Raw genomic sequence first — 14,299 nt, 5'->3', positions numbered from 1 at the left:
GTACAAAGAAAGCGACATGATGGTGAACTTTTGCATTGTTGACACTCAAGCACCTCCAGTGCTAGGTCTAAAGGCATGTTTAGACATGGACCTCGTCAAGCTAGTGCTATCATTGACAGCACCAGTTGAGAAGCAGACAGTCATGGAAGAGATTGCTGACGTTTTCAAAGGAATTGGACTATACCCAGGTGAATGCACTATTCACCTTGACCCAGCAGCAACCCCTGTGGTTTGCCCACCGAGAAGGATACCCCTTGCTCTATGTAGTCGCCTGAAGGAGGAGCTGCAGAGCATGGAGAATACAGAAATCATCATCCGGGAAACAGAACCGACAGAGTGGGTCAACGCGTTAGTAGTGGTTGAGAAACCACGTACAGGCAAGCTCAGAGTCTGTCTCGACCCCAGAGATTTGAACAAGGCTATCAAACACCCTCACTACCCTCTACCAACGCTAGATGACATCACACCCAAGCTAGTGGGAGCACGTTACTTCAGTGTAATGGACGCACGATCAGGATACTGGACTATCAAGCTCACGGAAGAGTCATCTAAGCTAACAATGTTCAACACACCATTTGGACGCTACCGATTTCTGTGTTTACCATTTGGTCTTATCTCAGCTCAGGATGAATTCCAGTGGAAGATCGACGAAACCTATGAAGGCCTCGATGGAGTAGTCGCAATCGTAGACGACATCCTCATCTATGGCAGGAATAAAGAGGAACATGACGGGAACCTCCGTGCGATGCTACAAAGATCACGGGAGAAAGGTATCTGGCTCAACCCCAAGAAAAGCATAATCGGATCCACCGAGATCAGTTATTTCGGGCATCGCCTCTCAATTGATGGCCTTAAGCCGGATCCAGAGAATATCTCCGCCATCAAGAAGATGGAGCCGCCGAAGAACCACGCAGAGCTAGAGACAGTACTAGGCATGGTTAACTACTTAGCCAAGTTTGCCCCGAGCCTCTCCGAAATCAACGCACCCATGCGTCAGTTGCTCAAACAATCCAATGAGTTCCTGTGGGACAAACAACATGACACAGCATTTCAGAAAATGAAAGACCTAATCACCAGAGAACCAGGACCGGTTCTTGCCTACTTTGACCCCAACAAAGAGCTCAGACTACAAGTGGACACGTCAAAGTACAGACTAGGCGCAGTATTACTGCAAGAAGGAAAGCCCATCGGCTATGCTTCCAGATCTCTCTCAGACAGTGAAATCAACTATGCGCAAATCGAGAAAGAGCTATATGCAATTCTGTTTGGATGTAAGCGTTTCCACCAGTACGTCTATGGCCGACAAGTCATTGTGGAATCCGACCACAAGCCCCTCGAGTAAATCATGAGGAAACCACTAGCCGCAGCCCCACCAAGGCTACAGAGAATGATCCTTCAGCTACAGAAGTACGACTTCACAATCATTCACCGTCCAGGCAAAGACATTCCTGTTGCAGACACGCTCTCCAGAAAGTCTTAGCTACCAGGACAGCAGCCTCAGTGAAAGCATGGATGTGCAGGTGCACATGGTGTACAACAGCTTACCTGTGAGTGACTCAAAATTGAAGGAGATCTGAGCAGCAACAGAGAAAGATGCACAACTCACACTGCTGAGCAAAGTCATACATGAAGGATGGCCTGAGGAAAGGAGGAAATGCCCTCAGAGCATATCTGAATTCTGGAACCACAGAGACGAACTGTCACAAATCAACGGAATCGTCTTCAAAGGGGAGAAAATCATCATTCCTACCAGTCTCAGAGAAGAGATGTTGACAAAAATTCATGCTGGACATATGGGCATGGAAAAATGCAAACAAAGAGCACGTGACATTATGTTTTGGCCCAGAATGTGCAAACACATTGAGGACATTGTCGGAAAATGTTCCATTTGTCTAGAACACCGCCCATCAAATGTCAAAGAGCCCATGATACCTCACCGTATCCCAGACAGGCCCTGGATGTCGTCAGCCGCAAGCAAGTGCACGCAAAACGTGTACAGAGACAGCAACACCAAAAGAGATACTATGACAGGTCAGCTAGACTACTACCGCCGCTGCACAATGGAGAATCCGTCAGAATCCAGGAGCATGACTACTGGAAGCCTGCAGTCGTCGTCCAGCCAGCTGACACTGAGCGATCGTATCACATCCAGAAGGACAGGTGTACCGCCGCAATCGCAGGCACCTCCTGAACACCAAGGAACAACACCGTCATTCCGACGAGAGGTCAAGCCTAGAGTTATCCTTGACTTGTGAACTGTCAAAGGGTGTAGGCGGATCGCTGCCCTAACAATATCTGTACATCGCTATTGAAATGTTGAGATGTTTTCAGTGCTAGTTAAATGTTGAGTTTACTTATATGTTGCTACTGAGAACATTATGTAGAAGAAAGGTTCAAAAGTAATGCATAACATTTTTCTTTTAAAAGAAAGGGGATGTTGTAGAAATGGCTAGATTCCTAACTAAAGGACTGAGGTCGAGTCAGTCTATCAAACAAACGATCAGAGTCCCCCTGGTGGCTCCGCCACAATGTAACATTTGCATATTGATTTATCATTGGCCCGCAGGCATCTGTAAGGAATACCTATTATATTCACGTGATCACATGCTGAGTTGTCATTGGCCTGCAGGCATCTGTAAGGACTGCCAGTGTTTAGAAGACCCGGGGGTCCGGACTCCATCTTGTCCACATGGTGCTGTATGAGAAACATCCCAGACCTATTGCTTCATAAAGAGTTTAAACTGTAATACTCCGTTGTCCTGCAATTTATTATTTTTTGTACAAAGTGTGCAAAACAAGACAGCATGCAACAAGACCTGGACGACGCTCAGGCTTGGGCTGATAAGTAGCAGGTAACATTCGCGCCACAGAAGTGCCAGGCAATTACTATCTCCAACAAGCGAGAATCTAATCACCACCCCTTGACATTCAACGGCATTACCATCGCCGAATCCCCCACCATCAACATTCTGGGGGTCACCATTGACCAGAAACTTAACTGGACCAGCCACATAAATACTGTGGCAACAAGAGCAGGTCAGAGGCTAGGTATTCTGCGTCGAGTGTCTCACCTCCTGACTCCCCAAAGCACATCTACAAGGCACAAGTCAGGAGTGTGGTGGAATACTCTCCACTTGCCTGGATGAGTGTAGCTCCAACAACACTCAAGAAGCTCGACACTTCATAAATTCCAAATCATCCAAACCTCCATTGCCACATCCTGTTCTGCACCAAATACTGCTCATTCATCACCATGTTAGGCTTCTTATCCCTCAATGCATTGAATTCAATGTCCTCATTTACAAATCATTTTATAGCCTCGCTGCAGCCTACCTCTGCAGCCTCCTGCAAACGTACATCACAGCCCCTGACTTTTGCATCTCTAAATCGGGCCTCTGCTGCATTCTGTCTTCTTCTGATCTACCATCAGTAATACAGGTTTCAGAGATATTGGCCTTGCTCTCTGCGGTTCCCTCTGTAAAACCCTCCATTTTACTCTTCCCACAGCTTTGATGCCTTCTCAAAACCTATCTACTTGACTGCTTTCAGTCATCTCTCTTGTCATAGTTCATCATTGATTTCTCCTCTCTGAAATTATTTTGGGTGTTTATTATGCTAAAAGCACAACATAAATGCACGCTGTTGCTAGGAGGGGGCAGGTGAGGGGACATTTAGAAATCTAAAGAGAAAGGTCAAGGCAATAGAGCAGTGTAGCAATTTGGGTAAAAATAAGCAGAGTGACAGGAAGGGACAGAGAGTTTAATGGTAGCAGTGCAGCAGAGAATAAAGTCAAAGCAGGGAATAATGGTAAAAAATTTAAATTAAAGGCTCTTTATCTGAATGCACGAAGCATTCGTAACAAGATAGATGAACTAGTGGCACAAATAGAGATAAATGGGTTTTATCTAATAGCCATTACAGAGACATGGTTGCAAGGTGGCCAAGGTTGCGAACTAAATGTTACAGGGTACTTGACATTTCGAAAAGACAGGCAGAATGGAAAAGGAGGGGGAGTAGCCCTGATAATAAAGGATGACATAAGGAGAGTAGCGAGAAACATAAGAACATAAGAAATAGGAGCAGGAGTAGGCCAATCGGCCCCTCGAGCCTGCTCCGCCATTCAATAAGATCATGGCTGATCTGATCCTAACCGCCAATCCACTATCACAGAACCATCTCCTGAATCTAACAGAATTAGACACACGAAATAGGAGCAGGATCAGGCTACACGGCCCCTGGGCCCACTCCGCTACCCACAGGGCCATGACCGATCCGAACCTAGACTCATGTCCAAATTCCTGCCCGCTCCCCGTAACCCTTAATTCCCTTTACTTCTAGGAAACTGTCTATTTCTGTTTTAAATTTATGTAATGATGTAGCTTCTACAGCTTTTTGGGGCAGCATATCCCATGGACCTACCACCCTCTGAGTGAAGTAGTTCCTCCTCATCTCAGTTTTGAAAGAGCAGCCCCTTATTCTAAGACTATGCCCCCTAGTTCTAGTTTCACCCATCATCGGGAACATCCTCCCCGCATCCACCCGATCCAACCCCTTCACAATCTTATATGTTTCAATAAGATCACCTCTCATTCTTCTGAACTCCAATGAGTAGAGTCCCAATCTACTCAACCTCTCCTCATATGTCCATCCCCTCATCCCCGGGATTAACCGAGTGAACCTTCTTTGTACTGACTCGAGAGCAAGTATGTCTTTTCTTAAGTATGGACACCAAAACTGTATGCAGTATTCCAGGTGCGGTCTCACCAATACCTTGTACAACTGAAGCAATACCTCCCTATTTTTATATTCTATCCCCCTAGCAATGAAAGCCAACATTCCATTGGCCTTCTTAATCACTTGCTGCACCTGTATACTAACTGAGAAAGGATCTCGGCTCGGAAGATCAGGAAGTAGAATCAGTATGGGTGGAGATAAGATATAACAAGGGGCAGAAAACACTGGTAGGAGTAGTATATAGGCCCCCTAACAATAGCTGTACCATTGGACAGAATATTTATCAAGAAATAGTAGGAGCGTATAACAGGTAATGCAATAATCTTGGGGGACTTTAATCTTCATATAGACTGGACAAATCAAATTGGCAAAGGTAGTCTGGAGGACAAGTTCATGGCATGCATTTGGGACAGTTTCCTAGAACAGTATGTCATGGAACCAACCAGGGAACAGGCTATTTTAGATCTTGTATTCTGTAATGAGACAGGGTTAATTAGCAATCTCATAGTAAAGGATCCTCTGGGGCAGAGTGATCATAATGTGATAGAATTTCACGTTAATTTTAAGAGACTTGCCTAAGTCCGAAACTAGAATCTTAAACTTAAATAAACCAAATTACATAGGTATGAGGGGCGAGTTGGCTAAAATAGATTAAAAGGTATGGTGGTAGATAAGCAGTGGCTAGCATTTAAAGAAATATTTAATAATTCTCAACAAAAATACATTCCATTGAGAAACAAAAACTCCACAGGAAAAGTGATCCAATTGTGGCTAACTAAAGAAGTTAAGGATAGCATTAGATTGAAAGGAGAAGCTTATAATGTTGCAAAGAATAATAGTAAGCCTGAGGATTGGGAGAGTTTCAGAAACCAGCAAAGGTTGACCAAAAAATTGATAAAAAGGGAAAAATAGAAGGAGAGAAAAATAGCAAGAAATATAAAAGCAGATTGTAAGAGTTTCTACAAGTATATAAAAAGGAAAAGAGTAGCAAAAGTAAACGTTGGTCCCTTAGAGGCTGAGACAGGAGAAATTATGGGGAATAAGGAAATGGCAGAAACGTTAAACAACTATTTTGTATCTGTCTTCACAGTAGAAGACACAAAAAGCATACCAAAAATGGTGGGGAACCAAGGGTCTAATGAGGGTGCGGAACTTAACGTAATTAATATAAGTAGAGAAGAAGTACTAGAGAAACTAATGGGATTAAAAGCCGACAAATCCCTTGGACCTGACGGCCTACATCCTAGGGTTCTAAAAGAGGTGGCTGAAGAGATGGTGGATGCATTGGTTTTGATCTTCCAAAATTCCCTAGATTCTGGAATGGTCTCAGCGGATTGGATGGTCGCAAATGTAACACCGTTACTCAAGAAAGGAGGGAGAGAAAAAAGAGGGAAATACAGGCCAGTTAGCCTGACATCAGTCGTCAGGAAAATGCTGGAATCCATTGTTAAGGAAGTGGTATCAAGTCATTTACAAAATCATAACCTGATTAGGCAGAGTCAACATGGTTTTATGAAAGGGAAATCATGTTTGACAAATTTATTAGAGTTTTTTGAGGATGTAACTAGCAGGGTAGATAAACAGAAACCAGTGGATATGGTATATTTGGATTTTCAAAAAGCATTCGATAAGGTGCCACATAAAAGGTTATTACACAAGATTAGGGCCCATAGGGTTGGGGGTAATATAGTAGCATGGATAGAGGATTGGTTAATGGACAGAAAACAGAGTGGGGATAAACGGATCTTTTTCAGGTTGGCAGGCTGTAACTAGTGGGGTGCCGCAAGGATCAGTGTTGGGGCCTCAGCTATTTACAATCTATATTAATGACCTAGATGAAGGGAGCGAGTGTAATGTATCCAAGTTTGCTGATGATACAAAGCTAGGTAGGCCAGTAAGCTATGAGGAGAACACAAAGGGCTGGATTTTCATTGAGGAGTCGGGTAGGAGGCGGGACTACTACTTTCAGGGTTGTAGTCCCGCCTCCATCGAGTTCTAGCCAACCCACGCGATTTTGACTTGATTGACCTTGTTGAGCCTGCCCAGCGGGCTCAGCAGGCCAATTAAGGGCCACCCGGCAACAGGTGACGTCACAGATTGATATTTCATCTGTCAAGACCTTTTGACAGATGAAATATCAGCATTTCACAGCTGTTTGAAGCTGTCAAACACTGACAATCTGTATTCTAAGTTAATTCCTTCCTCTCAGGATGATTTAGAGATCTCCCCAGAACAGAAAGCTAAATGCTGCAATTTTTGACAGCTCGCAGCTGTTCTGCTTTCTGTGCCGGTGAGATGAGGGACTCCTGAGACCTGAAGGAAGGAAGGCTGTAAAGGTAAGTAAAGGTATGTAAAACTTCTTTAAACACTGTGGCCTAGAAATTGGGTATAGCCCCGCTTGAGGCGTTAGAACTGGCGATGCGCTAAGTTTATAGCCAGACGAGAGCTATCCGCGCCTGGGGCGATATTGGGTTGCATCGCCCCCAAAGGGGATTCAGGTGCTGAATCAGCCATTGCACGGTGCTCTTAAGGCGCAAAAGGTCAGGCGCTACTCAATTTCGACGCGGACGGGCGCAGCGCAGGTGAATTCAATTACGGCAAAGCACGAGACCTGCAGGCGCTGGCCGGCTCTTAAAGGGGTGGGTCAGTCAGACTGAGCTTCAACACCCAATGCCCTGTAGGCCTCAGATTCGGTGCTCGCCCTTGTCTGGCGGTACAAAGTTCATCATTATGGAGAAGGTTAGGCAGAGAGCAGAGCGCTTCAGCACTGAGGCTCTGGACCAATTGGTGGCTGCAGTTGAACACCGTCGACAGGTGCTGTACCCGGATAACGGCAAGAGGCCAAATCAGAAGGCTTACCGACGATCTTGGAGGGAGGTTGCTGTGAGGGTCAACTCCAGCAGCATGGCGACCAGGACCCCTGTTCAGTGCAGCAAGAAATTCAACGACCTGACACGGATCATTAGGGTGAGTGATGGTTTACCAAACTTGTGCTTCCCTCCATCTGCAGCTGACTTCGGGCACCCTGCTGCAATGATGCGCCACTGGCCATCTGTCAGTATGCACCCATGGCCCTTTCTGGGCAGACACATGGACAGATGTCTCAAGGCCTCATGTAAGGGCTCTTGCACCATGGGGGGCATGCGATGATGTCTCAAGGCCTCATGTAAGGGCTCTTGCACAATGGGGGGCATGCGATGATGTCTCAAGGCCTCATGTAAGGGCTCTTGCACAATGGGGGGCATGCGATGATGTCTCAAGGCCTCATGTAACAGAACCTCCCCTTCTTTCCCCTGCAGTCGAAGATGGCGCAGATTAGAAAAGAACAGCGTCGAACCGGTGGCGGACCTGCACAAGTGGTCACTCTCACGGATCTGGAGGAGAGAGTGCACCAGACACTTGGAGGACGTCTGTCTGGTCCAGTGACCACTGCATCTGCCGACCCCATTACCGACAGCGAGGGTAAGACTCTCACCTTTTCCACCTGTTGTCTTCCACTTGGTCCCCCCGCCAGCATGCATCCTCAGTGTGCAGCCATGTCAGAGCCATGCCGCAATCTGGCATGCCTTTCAGTAAACCTGTCCTTTTGCTAAAGCCACTCTTCCACCTCCCACTTTCAGATGAAGCAGCACCAACTCAGGCTCAACGCGCTGAAGCTGCCAGTGCCAGTGCCACCGGAGGCGAGGACCAGGAGGAATCCGGACCAGCCGTTGCAGAATCCGGGGAGCTGAGACATCTGCAGACTGGGGATAGTAGTCCCCTGGAGGGGAGGGGAGGTGGCTCTGAGGATGAACCAGTTGCCGGACCAAGCGGCATGGAGCAACGCAGGGGGGATAGGCAAGTTCGGCCACCGTCTCCCCGCAGGGCAAGGCAGGTTGTCATGACTGCTGCACAGAGTGCAGATGAGGTCCGGCGCCTGGCAGAGATGAGCAAACAGGCCCGGGTCAGACACACGGAGCTGATGGCTGCAGTGGAGAAGATGCCTGAGTCAATAGATTCATTGGCTAGGAGTATGTTGGACTTCGGGGCAACAATGGAGAGGACTCTGCAGGGCTTTGGCGCAACAATGGAGAGGTCTCTCCAGGTGTTCGGGGAAACAATGGACAGGTCTATCCAGGGCTTCGGGGCCACAATGGACAGGACTATCCAGGGCTTCGGCCCAACAATGGAGAGGACTGTCCACGGCTTTGAGTCGGCAATGGAAAGGACTGTTCAGGGCTTCGGACAATCCCTGGAAAGGTCTGTGCAGGGCTTGTCCAAGGCAGTGGAGCGGTCGGCTCCTGCCTTGTCCGAAGCCATGGGAAGAACTGTCCAGGCCTTCTCCGAAGCACTGGCACCTGGCACGCAGGTCCTCACTGTTGCCACGCATTCACTTGCTGGGCTCCTCCACAGCCAGATTGACGCAACGCGATGTCTCACTGCAGCCACCCTCTCTGCATCAGATAGGATCACCCCGGGCCCTTCCACTCCCGTACAAGGCCAGGAATCCGTGGAGCCTGCGATTGTGGCAGATGAGCCGAGCCGCTCCCCTCAGATAGCCAGTGTGTCGTCCGACCATGGTGCAGGGGTCCTCTCTCGGCAGGAGACCATTGCACATGCCTGCGCTGGGACGCCTGCATTGCAGCTGCCACCACCTGCAGGCTACACTGCTCCCAGCCATTCTCAAAGCAAGCATCCCGCGTCCGCACCCTCCAAGCCCAGAGGTCGGCCAGGCCATACCTCAGGGGCTTCTGCGCTTCCAGACAGTCGGCAAGCGTCCCCCAGCCTTGAGGCCGCCACTCGGGTGCAATTACGTGGGAGCAGCAGGGAGGGAAGGGGCCGGGCGCGAACGAGAAGTCGTTCTCCCTCAAGGGGCCAGTTGTAGAGGGAGGTGCTGAGACTTTGTTTGTCCAAATTCACGGACACCCTCACCTGCTGTTATAGGTGCAGATTTTTGTTGAGTTTTGCTGCTTTGCCGAACAGGTCACTTTTATTTTGGCAGTGATGGTTTCTGCTCACTTTACATTGTTTAGCTGTAATGAAAGACTTTTGTGTCAATAAACAGAAGTTTAAATGTTGCTTGGTGCATGTGACTACTTTCAGTGATGCTGGCATGTAGAGGCCCTCAAACATCCAAAGTGCCCATGAGGTAAGACTCATCATTCTGCCACAGGGGTGTCGAGACGAGTCCAGAGGAGCCTCTGACGAATGGACCTTCCACTTTCAGCAGCCCTTCCATCTTCCTCCTCCTCCTCCTCCTCCGCCTGCTCTTCCTCCTCCTCCTCCTCCTCCTCATACTCCTCCTCCTCCGCCTGCTTGTGCAGGGTCCGAGGGAAGATAATGAATGGACGCGTTCGCCTATAAAGGGCATCTGTCACTTGCCGGATGCAACAGCGGACTGCAGCCTGAGCGACAGTCGCATTGTCCCCAATGGCTGACTGAAAGGAGCCGTTGGCATAAAAATGGAGGCCTTCAGTCAGTGTAGCCATCACGGACAGAGAGGTTCTGCAGCGTTCACGCGGCTGCAGATCCTGACCAAGCAGGTGGCACAGATCAGTAACAATGTCCCTCCAGATTCGGAGCCTTCGCAAACACTGCTCCTCCGACATGTCAAGGCTTGTCACCTGCTGCCTAAAGACCCTCGCAGCCTCCCGTCGGATTGGCCGACCTCCATTGCCCCTCCTCCTTCTGGACAATCCCGGCCCCCTCTCCCGCCGTCTCTCTGCCCCTTCACAGTGTTGGGCGATGAGGCCGTCGCCCTCCAAACAAGCTCCCATTCGGATGCCAGTTGGTCAAAAGGCTTTTAGGTGTAGTGCTGCAAGTGCTTCGGACAGGGTTGAAGGTCCCAAGTACTGTAAAGCTCAAATCCCAGAACTCCGCTCCACATTAGCTCGCCAACTCTCTCCAGCAGCGATCGCAATGAGCAGGCCAAGTGGCAGAAGATTCTGCACTAGAGCTGCCCCCTTTAAATAGCGCCGCCCTACTCCGAGAAGGGCCTGTTAGCCCTCCTTCGAACTGTCACTAATAGCGCTGGGTGCTAAGGCTCCGGGCGCCACCCAATATGCGCTCAGGCGCTCCTAAAAGGCGTTGCACACTGAAATGACGTCATGAGCCGTTTGCGCTCGCGGGCGCACGCAAACACTTAGCGCAGGCGCTAAATGTATAGTCAATTTCTGAGTCGGCGCTATCCTCATAGTGCTCGCCCCAACATAGGGCTTCGCCCCAATTCTAGGTCTCTTTAGGCGCTCAGCGCCGGCGCTACCAACCCAATTTCTAGGCCTTTATACACACCAAACACACTTTGCACTCGTGCACCCATCACTCACCTGAACACCAGACATCTCAACCCCTCCAAGCCCTTCATCCCGACGGTCCGCCTCCTCTAACTTGCCGTGGTTTGGAGCCGTCGGAAATCCCACACTTCAACATTAAAAATAGGGATTAGCCTAAAAACTGCCTGTTAACTACCTGTTAACAGGCAGTTAATTGGTACTAATCCCCTTCCCGCCTCGTTGAGGCGGCCCCCAGTGCGGGGCGGGTACCCGCCTCCTTTGAAACTGGCTTGGGGGCGGGATGGATTCGTGCCCCCCGATTTCGGGATTTTAACCCCCCACACGCCTCCTCCACGGCCCAATGCAAATCCTGCCCAAAGAGTCTGAAAAGGGATATAGATAGGCTAAGTGAGTGGGGGGCAGTAAGGTGGCAGATGGAGTACAATGTAGGGAAATGTGAGGTGGTAAGAAGAATAGAAAAACAGAACATTTTTTAAATGGTGAGAAACTTTCAAATGTTAGTGTTCAGAGAGATTGCAAGAAACACAGAAAGCTAGCATTTAGGTACAGCAAGCAATAAGGAAGGCAAATGGCATGTTGGCCTTTATTGCAAGGGGGTTGGAGTATAAAAGTAAGGAAGTCTTGCTACAATTGTACAGGACCTTGGTGAGACCCCACCTGGAGTACTGTGCACAGTTTTGGTCTCCTTATCTAAGGAAAGATATACTTGCCTTGGACGCTGTGCAACGAAGGTTCACTAGATTGATTTCTTGGATGAGAGGGCTGTCCTATGATGAGAGATTGTGGGGAATGGGCCTATACTCTGAAGTTTAGAAGAATGAGGGGTGATCTCATTGAAACACGCAAGATTCTGAAGGAGATTGACAGGGTTGATGCTGAGAGGTTGTTTCCCCTGGCTGGAGTGTCTAGAACTAGGGGGCATAGTCTCAGGATAAGGGGTAGGCCATTTAAGACTGAGATGAGGAGGAATTTCTTCATTCAGAGGGTTGTGAATCTTTGGAATTCTCTGCCCCAGAGGGCTGTAGATGCTGAGTCTTTGAGTATATTCAAGACTGAGATAGATAGATTTTTGGACTCTAGGGGAATCGAGGGATATGGAGATTGGGCGGGAAAGTGGAGTTGAGGTCGATGATCAGCCATGATCTTATTAAATGGCAGAGCAGGCTCGAGGAGCCGTATGGCCTACTCCTGCTCTTATTTCTTATGTTCTTATTTCTTATGTTCTTATGATATGAATGGGTTTAATAGAATGTTGATTCTACTAGTCTAACCAAATGTATTATTTTCTTTCAAAATGTAGCTCTTTTTAAAAGATTTTCTTTCAGGTACTCTATGACCCAAGAGGCTCAAATATAATAGAGATGGCCTTGTGTCACTTATTTGCTATTTTTGTAATCTATCCCTACTAATGGGCTGTATGTATGACACTGCTGAACAACACTGTTAGCAGTCAATTTTTGTTGAGTTATTAGTACAATCTAACCAAGGATCTCCAATATTTTTTTAAATCTTGGAGCACAATTTAACTCAATTTTTGCATACTTGACTAACATCTTGACAGAAATTCAAACAGAAGTGATGGTCTTATTTACATTATTTTCTAATGACAGGTGCCAATGAGTGCTGTTTGAAAGTTGTTCTCTTTAAAATCAATTATTTGATAGACTTCAGCTGCAGCATATTGAATATATTTGAGAGACATCAAAAAACACAGTGGAAAAACCACAGTTAGCAGCAATGTTGAATAATTATATAAAAAAAGACAAAGTCAATATTTTTTCAATATAACAGTTTGAAGCATGTAAACTGGGAACTAATAACAATCTACCTGAAATGTCAACCTTAAAGGAGTGATTTTCCTTAATTGCATTGTTGATGGTGGAATGGCTAAAGGGCAAATATTTTTTTTAAATCTTCTTGCCAATATTCTACTCTTACTTCTGTCCTGAAAACTTTGATGTATATTTCCATGTCAGTTACTCTCCAGCAGCTCACCCAAATGACTATTATTCATGTCTGAGCCTCGGCAGTAAGTTTTGGCAGGCTATATAACTATGGGTGGATGGAACCGTGGAGCCAAGCCTGATCCTGTTCTCACTTAATAATGTTCATACACCTACACTTTCAGCAAGGGTTGCTGAATAAGAGAGCAGGAGCCATGGCAATTTTGCCCTCTCTAACCCAGAGGCACTAAGCTAATTGGAGTTCCACTACTGCTGCCTCCACTGAGATCAAATAACTCACACACACTATGGAACAAACCAGGGATCTTCCTGGTTTGGATGGTCCAGTTACTCACTGAATAAACTGGCTGAGCTATCAAAGCAGTCTGTTAAATTGCTTTTTCATCCCTCAGAGCCTACTGTTCAGTTAGTGTTCTGAGAGTTCTTTCCACTCTAAATGCTGTGAGCTGATTACAGTTGCATACTGTTGCACACTTGCAACTTCAGTACATTCAGCAGCCTGCCCTTGGAAATGTCACAACTGCAGTAAGCTCACCCTTGGGTCTGTAACTGCAGCTGATCTGAAGTGAGATGTGACTTGTTGTGTTGAACGTGCAATTGGGCAAAACTAGGTTCCACTGATGACCTATTGGTTAGAGGTAATAGAGTACCAAGCTATACAGACAAGACATTTCCAGGTTCGATTCCTAGTCTGTGATGTTAATTGACCTCAGCCAGTTTGACAGTAGGGAGCAAAAAATTAGCTTCAGGGCCCTTGCACTGTAAAGAGGGAAACATTACCTAGTGTTCCCAATCTTGATCAGGTATGGTAGCATAGTGGTTATGTTACTAGTAATCCAGAGCCCTGGACTAATGAACTGGAGACATGAGTTCAAATCCCACCATGGCAGCTGGGGAATTTAAATTCAGTTAATAAATAAATCTCGAATAAAAAGCTAGTATCAGTAATGGTGACCATGAAACTACAGATTTTTGGGGATCAAGGGATATGGGGAGAAAGCAGGGACAGGGTACTGAATTTGGATGATCAGCCATGATCTCATTAAATGGCGGAGCAGGCTCGAGGGGCCGAATGGCCTACTCCTGCTTCTATCTTCTATGTTTCTATGATCACTATACAGTTGTCTTATTGTATCTTCACACTTTTCCCTGCTACAAGGCTACACATGCCTTGGCATTATCATTGTATTTGATATGCAGTGACTCCTGCTAAAAGGTGCCCGGGTGTGAACATTAGTTAAGGACAGGATCCGGTTCGGTTTTGATGCCTTCCATAGTTGTGTCCTGCTGACAATCAGACCTAGATTTTCAGTTTTAATTTAAAATTAA

General features: G+C 47.2%; 1 protein-coding gene across 11 annotated transcripts in view; it reads left to right on the top strand.

Annotated features, from left to right (window-relative positions):
- nek10 (NIMA-related kinase 10) overlaps positions 1 to 14,299 on the top strand; it is a 470,337-nt gene that overhangs the window by 378,134 nt on the left and 77,904 nt on the right. The window lies entirely within an intron of this gene.

Source organism: Somniosus microcephalus, chromosome 5 (genome assembly GCF_052327205.1).
Source record: "Somniosus microcephalus isolate GS21.2 chromosome 5, FLI_Smic_1.0, whole genome shotgun sequence".
Lineage (NCBI taxonomy): Eukaryota > Metazoa > Chordata > Chondrichthyes > Squaliformes > Somniosidae > Somniosus > Somniosus microcephalus.
The sequence above is the reverse complement of the archived record's forward strand: the minus strand, read 5'-3'. Positions and strand labels throughout refer to the sequence as shown.